Here is a 14,232-nt window from a genome sequence, read left to right on the forward strand (position 1 = left end):
TTCCCCTGGACTCTCCAAAGGCATGCTGAGCTTTGGAAGAAGGGAAAACTCCTGACTCTGAGGAGAAACTATTCACAGCAAGTTTCAACAGAGCACTCAACAGCCAGCCAATTTTTTTAAAAAAGCAGTCAAACCCATAGACAGAACTTGGGATAATTGATGGAATATTTTTAGTCATTGGACTGAATTTAAATGCATATTTTAACATCACATCAACATAACCTCAGCTTTTGGCATTAATTTTCAGGGTTGATAAGCAACTTCCCATCGTACAATTATTTTTGGCTAAACCCCCCATGACCCCACAGTCCCGTCATGGTTTGTGACAGCTGATGAATATGTGTAGAAAGAGAGGGGATGTGGGGAGCCGAGAGCTCTGAACGTGCAGAGTCAGGGCAGATGGGATGTGCCGTGACACCACCTCTGCCCTGGCAGCTTTTTTGTCTTGCTGGCATAGTGCTAATCTTTACCCAAGGACAAGTTATCCCAGAACAGAAAGTCTTCTGAGAAAAAGCCCTGAGGTGGGAGCAGTTAAAGGACTTGTTCAAGTTCAAGATGACCAGAATAAAATTCAAAGAAGTCCCTGGCCAGCCTGTGCCAGCTGCAAAACAAGCAGATGCTTCTCACAGGCAAATATGGATGGTACGCGTCCATGTGTGGGCAAGCCTCCTGCCGGAAAGACACACTGGGAAACTGAAGTGACGAGTTGGATCACTCAAGCGACAGGCTCACTTTGTCTGGGTTAGCTGAGTAATTCCGAAAGGGCCAGGAGGGTGGCATCGGCAAAACAGTTCTTTGATCTGCAGAGTCTCTCAATCTCCTCCTTCTCCCACCAACAGGCCATTGCCTTGAACAGTTTCTGCCTCCTTCCCCATTTCACTCACATGCTGAGTCCTTCAAAACAGACACGCAGTATTCTTCATAGAAATCTGTGGAAATTCCAGGCAATTCTTTCCTTCCTCCCTCCAATACCCTTAAAATAACAGACGTTTTCACTGGGCCGGCTTACATCTCAGACATCTGATTGATTGTACCTTATTGTGGACATGAAGGAGACAACAGTGAACTGGTATCTTCCTGTCTGAAAATTGGTCACACATGTAGAATAGTGGTTTTGCTCTTTCAGGCCATTAAATCCTTTAAAAGGACAGAAAAACACGAGTTTACTAAGTGGTAAATTTACTGGGTAAGTAAATTTACCCCAAATATATCCAACTTTAAGCCAGGACAAATTATATAGATATATTTGTCTATATAAATGTTTCTAGGGGGATCTTTAAATAGCAAGCTCCCTGAATACATTTAAAATATGATTTGATTTCCAACATGTGATTCGAACACAACCTTTGGGGAATGCATTCTTTGCATAAGTTGTGGGAAATGTATAAAGACAATGTTTAAATAATATCAAAATCTTTGGCTGAAGAATAGTCAGCTACATATATCTTTAGATTATGAAAAGTTAAACACCCAGATGGTTTCCAAAATGTGCTTCTAAAAGAGAAAAAAGAAATGATTTCCCAAAACCTTTCCTTGGCCTGTCATACTGAGCCTACATAATTTTGCCCAAACTTTTTATCTTTCAAATCTTCTTTCTCATGACTCTCCTTCACCAATCTTCTATTTCTGTTTCTCATGAGCTAAATGGATACATATTTCAAGTGCAGAAGACATTTATGAGGACAGCGAAATCAAGGACTAGGCCTGAAGAGTCTCAAGGAGTTTTCAGCCCAGGAATGGAGGAAGTGCAGAGGTTTGGGGACCCCGAAGAGAGGCCATCTGTGGTAGTTCAATTCTGGTGTCCACTTGGCCAGATGATGATGCCCCATAATTGGGTGCTGTGGACTTGAATCATTAGCAGGTGAAACTCATCAATGGCTGATTGTGTCTGCAACGAGTGATGTTTAATTAGCTGGAGGCTTAAAAGAGAGAGCTCAACGCAGCTCAGCCCAAGCAGCTCAGCACACCTCATCTCAGCACTCACAGCTCAAGCTCAGATCTTTGGATATGCAGAAAGGAATCACCCCAGGGAAGGCCATTGGAAGCCAGGAGAGAGGGTCAGCAAACATCACTGTGTGCTTTCCCATGTGACAGAGAGCCTCAGGTGAAAGTTAGCTGCCTTTCCTCTGAAGAACTATAAATTTTTAACTAAATAAATCCCTTTTTATTAAACCCATCTCTGGTTGTGTTGCATTCTGGCAGCTTTGGCAGACTAAAACACCATCTCTCTCTCTCTCTCTCTCTCTCTCTCTCTCTCTCTCTCTCTCTCTCTCTCTCTCTCTCTCTCTCTCTCCCTTTGTCTGTCTGTCTGTCTGTCCCTCTCACACACACACACACCACAAATCTGCAGCACAGGGCAATCCTCCAGCACTAATAGGGAGAAGACAATCCAACCTGATGCTGAGGGAACCAGAATGGGTGTCATAGGTAGGTTCTGCATTAAAAGACATTTTAATCAAGTAAGTAGGTCTCAGGGGCACTGGTTTGAGTCTTGTGTTAGAGTTGAAGCAGTGAGTTTTCTCAGTGGCAAAACCCCGCCTTCCTTCCCACGTCTCTCCTGTCTTTAGCTCAGGGCCCATTTTTGTTTACTGACCTACGTGTGTCCCTCTGCCTTTCAATGTGTCTTGTCCTTAGCTTGGTTCTGCCTTTGACCATGACACAAATTAATCCCATCTGTTCATCCACACCTTTCTTTATGTTCTGGGGCAGGGGGGATCCCACTGAAATAAACGCTGACCTCCAGGCTTAACCCCCATGTCCCAGTTCAAAAACCAGACAGTTGCCTGCCATGCTGGAGACCCGGGTTCAATCCCCAGTGCCTGTCCACGCGAGACCTGGGTTCAATCCCCAATGCCTGTCCACGCGAGACCTGGGTTCAATCCCCAGTGCCTGTCCACGCGAGACCTGGGTTCAATCCCCAGTGCCTGTCCACGCGAGACCTGGGTTCAATCCCCAGTGCCTGTCCACGCGAGACCTGGGTTCAATCCCCAATGCCTGTCCATGCGAGACCCGGGTTCAATTCCCAGTGCCTGTCCACGCGAGACCTGGGTTCAATCCCCAGTGCCTGTGCATGCGAGACCCGGGTTCAATCCCCAGTGCCTGCCCGTGCAAAAGGCAACCAGACAGACAAGCAAAACAAACCAGACAGGAAAGGGGTGTACGGGCAGCTCAGTGGCAGAATTCTCACCCGCCACGCTAGAGACCAGGACTCGATTCCTGGCCCATGCACTACATCCCCTCCCACCTCCCCCCCAATTCAACAAATGGTGCTGCAATGACAGGATACACACATGGAAAAAGACTGAAATGTGACCCCTGCCATACAGCATACAAATAAAACCCCACAGACAAAGCAAGCAGGCATCCATCTGTGAAGCCCTGCCCTGCCCTATATTATTCGCATGAAAAATAAAACCAAAAAAGTAAGAACCATTTTGATGATAGGCTGATTTTTTATTCAAATATGTTAAAATATACAGACCAGAGATCTGAGCTCAGTTTGCGTTCGATGTTCCCTTCTCCAGAAGCATCTCTCTAAGAGATGATAGAACTCTTGAGCTCTGTGGGCTCTCCTCTGCAAGCAGAGGGAGGAGTGGGGGGACTCTGAGGTATTTGGGGTCAGGATGGCAAAGTGAATGGGCTTGAGGCTTTTAGGGACAGAAAACTGGGGTCCACCATTCTACAGGGGCTTCATGAACTGGGTCAAAATAGTTAGTGTCTTTGAACCTCAGTCTTCATGTGCTCAGGACAACAGGTTTCGAAGATCGGATGAGACCATGTACCTGAACTTTATCTGGAAAGTCTCGCCTTAGGTAATGAACTCATTCAAGTGTTGTTCACCCCCCATAAAAAGCGTGGCCCTCTCCAGGGCAGTGCACCTCTTTTTTTTTTTTTTGCTGGTGTTATATAAGCACCAAATGTTTAACCTATGAAGATTTGAAGGGTTGATGAGTGTAGCTTCTTATGTCAGGGCTGGACTAAAGTCTGAACTGTGAAAGAGGATGGTCTATATAGTTAAAAAGGCTTCCAGAAATGGAAAACACACAAGCCTCTTTAGAAATCTGTTCGGAGTTTTACTTTAGTTCTGGGAAATCTTCACATGGAATGTAGTTTGTGTTGCTTTTAGGACAATAACTTCTATCAAGCAACTCTTATTAAGTTCTTTCCCCTTGCTGCCCACAGAACGTGTCTCTAGCTGTCCCTTTGAGAGGTCCAGACAGTTCTGCACTGTAGTGCATGTGGCAAGCTGTGGATGGTCACTTCTTACTGCCCCATGGCCCATAATGGGGCATTGCCATTGTGTAATAATAGAAGAAACACTGCTTCTCCTGATTTCTTTAAAGTAAACCCACACTGGATGAGGGGGAAATGCTTTTTTTTCCCTTTGCTTTTCAGTTTTATTATCATAGGGGTCACTTGTTTAATATCGATTAGAACGGAAGAATCATAGTTTCAGTATGGATGGTGGATTAAAACAATAGTAGAGATTGGATAGAATCTGAGTTATCCTTTCTATGTTCTTTTAAACAACAACCTAAAAATCTCAGTGGTTCATAATGACAGTTTATTTTTCTAATTTAACAGCCTGTGAATCATCAGGGGTTCTGCCTAACCCTGGCAGATGAACCCATTTGGTTTAGCTCCAAAGTGAAAGTCAGAAAATTAACTGCTGGTACTGACCCTGCAAATGGAGAAAATTTCCTTATTTGAGCATCACTAGCTTCTGATACAAACTCGCCAGTGAGAGTTTAATCAGTGTAGCTCAGGCCAGCATTTTGGCTGTAAGAGACTGGGAATGTGAATATCTGACATTTTATTTTTATTTAGTGGGAGGTTAACTCTGCCTCCTAGATTCAAAAGTTGAGTGTATCAGTTTGGCCTAGGTCATGCTGTGTAACAAACACTCTCTCAATCTTAACAGATATTTATTTCTCCTTTACACTATCTCTAAGCTGTAGATTAGCAGTGGGTTCTGGACTCATTGGGAAAAGTACTTTTAATGAAGGGCTTTAGGTGATCAAACCAAATTTATATGGAGCAAGGAAGAGGTAGATTTAATTATGTACCCCAATCAAGACGCATTCTTAATTTTAATGGCGTGAGCCTTTTTGTAAATGTGTGGACTCCTTTGTAAAATGCCCTTTTAAGGCCCTATCTAGGCGCAGCCTGATTGAATCAGGGTGGACCTTAGTCTGCATTACTGGAGTCCTTTGTAAGCAGAAGAAATTCAAACACAGATTTCAGAGAAAGTCACAGGAGGAGAGCAAGGACATCACCATACAATGGGAGGTAAAGATGCAAACCAAGGGACCCCAAGGATGGCAGCGAGCCTGCCCCAGAATGTTGCAGACTTCGGAGAAAGCAGGGCCCTGCTGACACTTTGGTTTTGGACTTCTAGCTCTCCATGCTGTGAGCCAACAAATTCCTGTTGTTAAGCCAGACTATTGGGTGATATTTGTCATCAGAAACTTGGCAAACTAAGACAAGGATGGAGGAATATTGGCATTTTCCTCATGTTAAATCCTTGGCACCAGTGGATTACACAAGGGTCAAAGACTTGCTGCCTAGGGCTGCCAAGAAAGGTTTATCTTGACATTTCCCAGGTAACTGGAGTGTGCCTTGCCAACTTCTCTCGTGCCCAAACTCTCTACTTAGCTCCATCTTCTAAGAACCTTTACTTGCCCTTTTTATTCCTCCCAATTTTCAGTGTCACCTACCAGTTACTCTGAAGGACCTCCCTATAGAAATCATTGAGTTTCAAGCCCCTCAGGTCTTGTAAATCTCACATCTCTGGTTGTCTTTCTATTCCCTCAACATCTAGGCCCATGTGTGAGGAAGCAGAAGCTCTAGTGGGCTTCCCCTCCATTGCAGCTAATTGTCACAAAAGTTTTAAAAATCAATCACCACCCCTGTGTCAGTTTGAAAGGATGTATGTACCCTAGAAAAGCCATGTTTTAATCCTGATCCCATTTTATAAATCCAGCCGTTTCTTCTAATCCCTATTCAGTACTGTATGCTTGAAACTTTAATTAGCTCATGCCCCTGGAGATGCGACAAGAGTGGTTGTTAAGCTGGATTAGGTAGAGATGTGTTTCTACCCATTCTTGGTGAGTCTTGATCACTTTACTCAAATCCTATAAAAACAGGAAACATTTTGGATAAAGAAGGAGATTCTGAGAGAGCAGAAGCACACAGCCATGAGAAGCAGAGTCCACCAGCCAGCGACCTTCAGAGATGAAGAAGGAAAAAGCCTCCCGGGGAGCTTCTTGAAACAGAAAGCCAGGAGAGAAAGCTAGCAGATGACGCCATGTTTGCCATGTGCCCTTCCAGCTGAGAGAGAAGCCCTGACTGTGTTCACCATGTGCCTTCTCACTTGAGAGAGAAACCCTGAACTTCATTGGCCTTCTTGAACCAAGGTATCTTTCCCTGGATGCCTTAGATTTGACATTTCTATAGACTCACTTTAATTGGGATATTTTCTCGACCTTAGAACTATAAACTAGCAACTTATTAAATTCCCCATTTTTAAAGCTGTTCCGTTGCAGGTACATTGCGTTCTGGCAGCTAGCAAAGTAGAGCAATCCCAAAGATAAACTTCCTTCCAAACTTCCCTCCTTTCAGTCTGCAGGAGAAATTATTATTCCATAGACTGACATAACTTTCTCTTTCTTGTGAAATACTTTTATTAGCTTTATTATGCTAAAGGAGGATCGATGGCCCCCTCTCTGTCCCCAGTTAGTTCACAAACCATCTTATGTAAACGTACACTAAAGAGCATCATGTCCACTTGCTCCTTCTTAGTTCTTCAGTGGTGCTGGTGGACCTAGTGGGCTGTCAGAATTCTATCAGCTGACCCACAAGAGTTACCATCGCGTGTTGAGTTTTATGTGTCAGGAGTAACAATACTACTAGAGTAATAATAACTCTAACAGCTGACACTTTCAAGAGCTTACTAGGTGGCAGGTGATGACCTGTATTATGTTATTACAGTCTCATGGCAATCCTATATGGAGTAACCTCCATTTCACCCAGCAGGGCACTGAATAACAGAGACTGAGGACCTGTGACCAGAGTCAATAGCCAGTAAGAGGCAAAACCCGTGTTCAAATCCATGTCTGACCAACTCCGGCGGTTCATCTATTATTTTGACTATACTTGCTGTTTACTAAGTACAGTTGATTGGTTGGTTTCCAAAAGAATCTTTAGATCCATAATATTGAAAAAATAAAAAATACAAGGTGTAGTTGTGTGCGTCGTTGGTGTCACAGCTATCACAGCTGCCTACAATAAGGACATAGGAGCACCATCATTGACATTTACCCTAACTGAAGTGTTTTTAAAAAGCCTCCCTTTCTGACTTGCTAAGTGAATTTAATGCTCCAAATGGATGCCAAATTGGCAGCCCGCAGGATAAATTCCACTGTTTATGCAAGAGATGGACACAGTGGCCATATACGTCAACCCTAACCTTAAAGAACCTCCTCTGTAGATACAAGGTTAGCGCGTCCTTCTCAAGTTATTCCATCTTAGCTGCCATGCGCTCTCTAGACATAGGTGCCGGGCGACAGTTGTCGTTGTGCTAGAAGCCTTTAGAGCTATAATTTCCTAAACCTGGCTGTATATGAAAACCACCTGGGGATTCTAAACATACATATTCCTGGGCAATCTTCCAAATTCTCTGAATCAGAATGTGGCCGCCAGATTCTGCATTTTCTAACTTTGGCCCAGATTTGGGGACCATTGTGCTGGGAGCAGGGGCCAATCCTCTGTGGACTGCCGCATGTTTCTCCTGCACAGCCCACAGCCTCCTACTTGCTACTGACTCTTCCACCTTCACGCATGGGCTGTGACGCTAGTGACTTACTAGCATTAGAAAACCTGGAGGGAATGTCTGGCTTGGTCAACTGGAGCCAATATTTACTTGAGAAGTCTTTTGGCATGTCTGTGTTACTAGCAAATGTCTGTTCAAACTGCTCGAAGGAAAAAAAAACTAAACCTTTATTTAATATATTTAATACAGCTTCATCTAAGAGGCATTCACATGCTTATTAACATCTTTTCTTCATTACTTCTTCTCAGGATGTTCCAGTGTTTGTTTATTTCTCAAGAATTGTTTCCAGAGACTAGAAGGCAAACAAAATGAAGGCTGGATAGATGCAGATTGATGCAAACAAACAAAACCTCAGCCCCTTCGATAGAGGCTAAAATAACCAGCATGTTGGCAGTTGTTTAAAGAAAATAAACTCAGTACTGTAACTTTGAAGTGATGAGTGCAAAACTGGCAAGGTTGCAGACCCACAGAGATTACACGTAAGAAGGAAGATGTGAATAACTGGCTCAAATTCTTTTGCAGGTTATCGGCGGGGGAAGGAAAGAGAGGCTGGATAAAGAAAAAAGATTTGGGATGCCTTCAATCAACATTATCTCCTTTAATGTCTCAGGTTTTTATCAATTTTGTTTGGGTTATATATAGACTGTGTATTACCTTTGTGTTGAAAAATCTTGTGCTAGGTCTTCACAACTGCTAGAATCAGAAATCTGGAAAAATTCAGGGCAATGCTCTCCATAGCAAGGATGCAACATAATGTTGCAGAAAGAGATGTAAGGAATAGAAAATTGCATCAGTAGAACTGAATTGTACGATATGCCTCTGTGTTCCACCGTCTCTCAGAGAAGTATGACCCTGATGTCAATGATTTTTAGACTTTTCTTTTAAAGAAACTTAAATGCTTTTTATTCAGAGCTCCAATGTATAGATATCAGGAGAAAAGGTGGGGCTAAGTACCTGCCATGCAGTTCCCCACATCTTCAATACCTAGTGGGTACTTGGATACTCCCCAAACATGACAAATTAATCCAAGGAGGAAATAGAGTAAGGTCCCTTCCCCACTGGCTGTCCTGCCTCTCTGCAGGACCTGCTCTCGGATCCTTGCTGGGGTATATTTTTCCACTCCAGGTCAGCTCAGGACTGTCTTCCATGCAGGGGCCTCCATAAGGGGCTCTGTTCTGAGGATGTCATCTCGTGCAGCTGCCAATTCATGTAGACGGCCACCACTTACTCCGAGGTGGATTGCTCTCCCATGCCAGGCTGCTGTTTTCCCAGGATAACACCTCCCTCCACCAACCCTACTCCTACACTTCTCATCCGGGCACTGATAGTATTTTCTGAGTACCAAACTGATTACACAAAACAGGTATGTCTCTCTCCAAGGAAGTCTGTTTTTCTCTCTAGTGTACAGTGCAGGATGCAAGAATGCATACAGACTTGGAGGAGGGGGGGAGTTGAAGTTTAAGAAAAGGACACAAATTGAAAAATAGAAAATGCCAAGGTCCCTCTCACAGTCTTACAAGCAGTTCATGAAAATGTTGAGCCCTGAAGCTCAAACTGTATTAACTTCATGTTAAATCAGCCTCTGACAGCACTTTCATTGTCCCCTTCCAGAACAACTGCACCTATGCCCCTGTTGATATGTGGATTACTGGTGCCACCCATTTCTACTTTTGCTCCCAGGAATCATGAAAGAAAGAGACCAATCTCATTCCCAAAGGGACCAATCCTCTCCCTCCAAAAGCTTATCTGTGAACCCATGTTGCAGAAAAAGACAACAAAAGGCTCAAAAGGTATCAAAAGTTACATAGATGTATATCTAATTTAATGTGTCCCATTGGAAACAAAACAAAAAGAAGTGCTGACGATGAGGAAGCCACAAAAGGAGGGATTCTATCTACTGGGATATAAAAATCAAGTCTTCCTCTTCAAAGTTGAAAGGGAATCGGTAAAAGCTAGTTAAATAAAGCCTGCAAAAGACCCAAGGCCTCCTTTCAGCCATTGCTTCCATGAACCTAAAGCTTCTTTGATCCTTTCTAATGTATTTCCACCCAGCGAGGGTGAGAACTCTGGAGAGGCTGGGTTATTCCCAGAATAGCAATGGCAGTCAACTCTTGTAGAGATGAGTAATAAGAATCACACATTCAAGATGTGATGAAGAAAAGAAGGAAGGGCATCCTCCTAGGATGGGTTGTTTCAGTCAGGCAGTCGATGGTCACTGGGTTTTAAATGACACTGGATAAAGGGAGGATTATCAGCTCTGATCAAGCTTTCAGACATTTATGATTGTACCTGGCAGAGATCTGGACAGATGAATCACTTTCTTTTTCACATGATGCAATTTCTTTTATTTTAAAAATTAGCATACTATAAAGTTTCCTGTTGAAAGGAACTGCTTTCTTATAAATATGCAAAGCAACTGCCAATTCTTATAAATTAATCAAGAAGAAAGAAGAGAGCAATTTGAGGCCTGGAGTCTAAAATAAAGATATTGGAGAATGTTCCAAAATAAACCAGCAACTTCTCAGACTATTAAAAGACACCAACTTGTATTAAGGATTGAAAATGAATAATTATGGTGAAAGAAATCTTAGAAAAGATAATGCAGGTGTGTGTGTGTGTGTGTGTGTGTGTGTATGAGAGAGAGAGAGATTTAAGAAAGAATGGCCTCTCTTTGGGGTCCTCAAATCTCTGTATTTCCTCCATCCTCCATTCCTGAGAAGCACTATGAGTCCTCAGGCCCAGTTCTTGGCTGCATGCACAGTCTAAATAAATGTTTTGTGCCCTTTGAAATGTGTAGTCATTTAGCCTGTAAGAAACAGAAATAGAAGACTGGTGAAGGAGATTAATGAGAAAGAAGACTTGGAAGTTGTGAACTGAGAGATAAGACCAAATTATGGCTCAGGCCAAATTATGAAGATGGGTACCTCTAGACAGAGGATGTTGGCTTGCTCCCTTCCTGGCTGTCTTTCATTTCCACTGCAAAGAACACAAGAGGAAATGAGCTCTCAACTAGAGCAAGAAGGATTTATTCCAGACAAAGGTTTTCCTGACAACCTGTCAGGAATGTGGGTTAATGGGTGGGGCTCTGGGTCACAATATTTCATACATCAAGGTAGCTAAGGTGTGGCTTTCATGGTTGTTGTTAAAAGAGGGAGGAATGAACCAGAGTGGACCAGTCAGTGTGGTTGTCAGAGTCCTGAACCTAGGATGGTTTGGGATCAGTCAATGGAGGCAGATTCTCCACTTGGCTTCGTGGGGCTTGCCTGCTTCACATACTGCAGGTATTTTCACCTTGAGACTGTAATATATGGTGGATTCGAGTGTGGCTCTGAGGGAGACAGCCAGGCTTAACCCAGGCCTGATCATTTGCTAGCTATGTGCTTTTGGGCAAGTCGCATCTTCCTCAGCTGCAAAATAAAGTCAAGAATACTAGCTCCTTAAATGGGTTGTCATGAAGGGATTAATTAAGATGAGTAAAATACTAAGTGTAGTGCCTAGGACTTAATAAGCACTCAATGGTTATTACCTTTTATTGTTATTATTTTTGAGGGGTAAACAAGTCAGATTTCCCCATCTATAGTCTTTATTATTTAATAGAATTTTTCATATCAGTTCATGACTACTCAGCTTTTCTGTCTCCAACTGCCATCCTTTCTCTCCTTGCATAGTCTGCCTAGGAATGCCCTCACCCCATGTTTTACCTTGGCTAATCTCAGGACAGAGTGCTTGGTGATGGGTCTGATGTGAGAAGAGGAAAGTGGAGAGAAAAGAATTTCCCAAAGCTACTCCCTCTTTCTCCTTCTTTCTTCCCTCCTGCTTCAGCTTCCCTGGTCTCACCAGTGTCTTCTCTCCCCAGATACCACTCTATTCTCCACTAAAGAGCCCCCACCAATACCAGTTCCCATAATGAAATGCCCAGAAGAGTTTGGTTTTATGTGAAATGTAAATAAATTGCATTTTAGCCCTTTGTAATCCCAGAGACCCAACATCTATATGTGTGTGTTGAGGGGGGGGAGGTTGAATAAGGGAAGCATAGAAGGTGAGTTATTATGGTTGTTTTCTCAAAGCTACTAGATCTACAAATCCTTGAAAAGGCTGATATATATTGCTTCATAGTATGGAGAATGGAGCAAAGTCATGAGTGTGAGTTCTGTTCAACTTTGGAGACCTGAGCATCCAAGTGGTGACTTCAGGTGGTCAGAGTGGATAAAAGGATAACAATAAAAATGGTAATAGCAATAGCCATGCAATGGCACAGGTCAGTGGCTGCATTCTCTCTGTGTCATTAGAATGTCTGCCCAAGTCCCAGCATTCTGGGCTTAGAGATTCAACTCGAGAATCTCCTTGGTGTCTGTCTTGGTTTGCTAAAGCTGATGAAATGCAATATATCAGAAATGAACTGGATTTTAACAATGGGAATTTATTTCCTTACCAACCCCTTACTCTTCATTGTTCACCATCTACCCTCTTTCTTTCTCCGTCTGGTTCTTCCAGCCTCACACAATTAACCTTCCAGTCATCTAACCAGGATGCATATCATGGTAATAGTTTTCATCACTCCTCTTCTTGGCTGGTGTTCTAGGATAATTTCCCAAGAAACATTTGTTAAATGAACTGACAACATCCCTAATTTACTTGGCTCCAGGATTCCTTCTTCCTGTGTACTGTCATCAGAGACAATCCACCATCTGCATTGCCTGAGCCTCATGTACAGGAAAACTAGGGCAGAAATCCATTATCACTGAGGTCTCTTCCACCATTGAATTCCTAGGTTTCTCATGTCCTGTTGTGCAATTGGTGGAAATAGTAAAATAAAATCAAGAAGGTACCTGGGATCAGTAGTATATCTATAGATTATGTCATCAAGAAACCATGGAGAGTGTAATTCTATAATTTATGATGTTCTGACCATAAGCTTCCCCAATTCCATGGTCAAACATTTGGAGAATTGAGATTCTTTAAAATAGAAAAGGGAGCAGATGTGTTCCTAGCACCCTAACTTGGAGCCCTGAATGCATTTTCCCACATGTATATATGGTATATACAAGTATATATATGGTGATTAGAGTCTTTTAATAGTAGCAGTAATTGTAAAATTGTATGTGCAAAATGTAAGAATATGTATTACCAATTCATTTTCCTAAGAACATTGTGAGGTAGCTATTTGTATCAGTCAGGTTTAAAATCAGAGAGGCAGAATCACTAGGAGCCATGTATAATAAGGGATTTATTTTAGAGATTTGATCTTTTGCAAGTGTAGGGGCTGGAACAATTTACATGCCACTGTTATCTTTCCATCTGGTGTTGGGTTCTGTAATCAGCAGGGTCAGCAGTAGGGACATGTGGCAGGTAGCCTTAGTTGGCCCCAGTGGTCCCCATCTCCTGGCATTCAGATCCTTTCACAATCCCTCCCACATCATCCAAGGACTGGTCTGTGTGAGCAATAGAATACAGCAGAGGTGACGATATGACACCTCTGAGTTTAGGTTGTCTAAGATACTGTGGCTTCTATTTTGGTTCTTCCTTTCTTTCTTGGATCACTCCAAGAAAGTTTCTGAGAGACGCTACCTGCCTCATTGTGGCAGCTGTACGTATGGAGAGGCAAGGAACTGAAGCCTCTGGCCAACAGCCAATGAGGAAAGAAAGCCTACCAAAAAACATGTAGATGAGTTAGGATGTAGATTCTCCAAGCCCAAGTAAATCTGCCGCCCTGGCCAACAACCTGACTGCAACCTCATGAGAGACCTTCAGCCTGGTAAGCTGCTTCCAAATTCCTGACCCTCAGATACTGTGTGAGATAAATTTTGTTTGGGGTCATTCACTATGCAGCAATAGATAACTAATGGGAGGAAAACATAGATAGGAAGTGGAGGAGAACAAAGAGAAACTGGAACCCATGAGGACAGACTAGAACCTACATTGGTCTCACACTCTTACTAAGCCTTCACCTTTGATGATGCAACTGAATTGCAGGAGAAGCTGGTACCTTTGGTTATAGAGTTAATCATGTGCCTGGCTCAACAGCTGGAGAAGCTGAAGGAGCAGTCAGCAGAAGCTAAAGTGACTGTGAGCCTGGCCACTGCTTAGTCCATCGAGATGAAGCTTTGGATCGTGACAAAGTACATGAACTGCAGCCATACGGGTGCTCTGAGCCTAAAAAGAATGTGGCTGCTGGTTCATGTCTGCCATCAGATCTTGTTATCTCAGATAGCATACTCATATAGAAGTGCATCTTCTGTAAAACATAAACCAAATATGTAGCATTGGGTTAGCAGTTGGGTAATGGGGAGCAAGGAAACTGGAAACTGACATCAAAAACTGGAAAGATGGCCACCCATGTTATAATAGTGTTGAAACCATTGGCAAACCATCATCCTCTATAATCTGGAAGGCAGTCTATA

The 14,232-nt window shown here is 42.9% G+C and overlaps 1 long non-coding RNA gene and 1 pseudogene across 2 annotated transcripts in view; one reads left to right on the forward strand and one right to left on the reverse strand.

Moving 5' to 3' along the window:
- Positions 1-1,080: 1,080 nt before the first annotated feature.
- The window catches only part of LOC143681125 (uncharacterized), a 74,443-nt gene continuing 61,291 nt past the window's right edge, over positions 1,081-14,232 (reverse strand). The window contains exon 3 of one of the 2 annotated variants that reach the window (XR_013174380.1): positions 1,081-1,137. This is a non-coding gene — a long non-coding RNA (uncharacterized LOC143681125). The remainder of the gene's footprint in view (positions 1,138-14,232) is intronic. The other variant, XR_013174382.1, reaches the window with a different exon arrangement.
- Positions 13,838-14,232, forward strand: part of LOC143679264 (serine/threonine-protein phosphatase PP1-beta catalytic subunit pseudogene) — a 40,383-nt pseudogene continuing 39,988 nt past the window's right edge.

The sequence above is a fragment of the Tamandua tetradactyla genome, chromosome 4, assembly GCF_023851605.1.
Source record: "Tamandua tetradactyla isolate mTamTet1 chromosome 4, mTamTet1.pri, whole genome shotgun sequence".
Lineage (NCBI taxonomy): Eukaryota > Metazoa > Chordata > Mammalia > Pilosa > Myrmecophagidae > Tamandua > Tamandua tetradactyla.